This window comes from Monodelphis domestica, chromosome 3, assembly GCF_027887165.1.
Source record: "Monodelphis domestica isolate mMonDom1 chromosome 3, mMonDom1.pri, whole genome shotgun sequence".
Classification (NCBI taxonomy): Eukaryota; Metazoa; Chordata; class Mammalia; order Didelphimorphia; family Didelphidae; genus Monodelphis; species Monodelphis domestica.
Window position 1 is genome coordinate 305,592,224 of NC_077229.1, and position 2,180 is coordinate 305,594,403.

Consider the following 2,180-nt stretch of genomic DNA (forward strand, 5'->3'; position numbering starts at 1 on the left):
AATGTTAAGTGGGAGAAAATAATGGTCTATAGGATACAGTGTTGAGCCTAGAGTCAGGAAGATGGCAATAGATGATATTTTGAGGGTGAATTTTTGATGGATACTAGATAATTAATGGATCAGGTAGTTATCTTCTTTTTACCTAACTTCCTCCCGTTTTCAAAAATACACCCTCAAAATATCATCTATTACAAGACTTGAGTTCAAATTCAGTCTTAGAGTTTAATCCTAATGTCTCCAGACCACAAATGCATGCAAATCCAAAAGGGAATCTCAGAATCTAAAGTCCTAATTAGGAAGCCAAAATCAAAGAGCCAGGAGATGCTGAAGAATCCACAGAAAACCTTCAGTGCACATGAGGCTAAGACTACCAAGGACATCACCAAAACTCACATGGAATGGAGTGTCCCACCAAAGTGCCAACAAGTGGAGAGGATCTCCACAACAAAGAACCAAGGAAGAATCATTCCACTAACCAATGCAAGTCAATGCTGGATCCAGGGAGAGTCTCCTCCTCCAGTCCAGCTCACCAATACAGAGAGAATGCATCAGTCCCCAGGCTGTTCTTTTTAAAGCAGTTTTCTCTAGGTCACTTCCTGTTGCTCCCTCACTTTATGAAAGCCAATTGCAGTCTCAATTTTCCTAGCACTGCCCAAGAGGCGGAGTGGTAGTAGCCTTTGGAGGTGTGAGCTTACTCTAGTAAGTGACTTGTGAATTCTCTTGCTTAGTGTAAAGGAGGGGTGCTTTGAATTCTTGTTTTGTTTAGCTAAAAATAGATAAGGGGAAAGTTAATCCTATCTTCACAAGCACTAACCACAAAATATTTTGTGTTACAACTATCTGTCAAGATTTTACTCCCTTACAAGCTTGGAAGTCATCTTGGAATAAGAGGTGAGTTTTTACTAAATTATAATTTTGTTTCTCAGCCTTGCACAGTCTCTGTGTTTAGTGAGCTTTTAATAAATGTATACAATAAGGGCAGCAAGGTGGCTAAGTGGAGAAAGAATGAGGTTTAGAAACAGAAGGTCTTGGGTTCAAATATGACATCAGACACTTCCTAGTGTAATAGAGGGGATCCAAGGGAGAGAGAGTCATACTAAGGGAGAAAGGGTAAAGGCAGGGACAGAGTGAGGAGGTGATGTTGATAAGCCAAGGAGAGAAGGAGGATCGGTTTGTCTTTTCCCCCTTAGCACTATCTGACAACACCCCCCCCCCCCACTATGACTGCCTTCAACTCTTAACTGCTGGGTTCTCTGAAGGGTCTTGTTTGAAGAGGCTTGTGGTGATAATCCTCTTTCCTTCTAGTAAAGTTTTGAGTCAATTCCTGGGTCTTATTAACTGAGTTTATTTGAGGGAAACAAAAAAGGAACAGGGCAGATGGAGGGTAAGGAATTGAGGTTCAAGAAGGAAGGAGGGAGAAGGGGTCCCTATCTAGCTACTACCCTTCCCCCCAAAGTCAGGCAGATCAAATTTTGGTTCACCTGACTCCCTTGGGGTCTGAACAAAGAAACTCTGGTTCTTGGCTGCACAGTGAGTGTCTCCAAGTCCAAATTCAAGGAGATTGATGGAAATACTTCTTAGTGAACAGCTTATGTTTCGATGTCCTGTCCAATTGGCTTTTCTTCTTGTGAGGACCTGGGGTCAGGAATCACAAGGAAAGAGATCACTGGATCAGAGAATTAGCCAGAGCCAACCTCTCTGGTGTGTATTTCCAGACAGAAGTCAGTTTTCAACTCTTGGATCAACTTACTTCCCCCTCTCTCTCCAAAGGTCTGTGTTCCTTTTTGCCCATATCCCACTGCTGTAGAATCCTGCAGCTCTTCTAAGTTCATTTTCCTCCCGATATCTCAAAACTTCTCTTATACTAGCTGTGTGACCTTGGGCAAGTCACTTAACTCCAATTGCCTAATACTTACCACTCTTCTGCTTTGGAACCAATACTTAGTATTGATCTTAAGACAGAAGGTAAGACTTTTTAAAATATATAAATGTATGCTCTCTTATCAATCAACTGATAAGCATTTATTAAGCATTTACTATTTGCTAAACTTTATGCGAGGCTCTGAAGGCAATTTAAAGATTAGGTAGGCATAATTGTTATATATATATATATATATATAATTGTTATATATAATTTCTGCTACAGCAAGGCATCATTAGAGGATACTCAGACATTATGT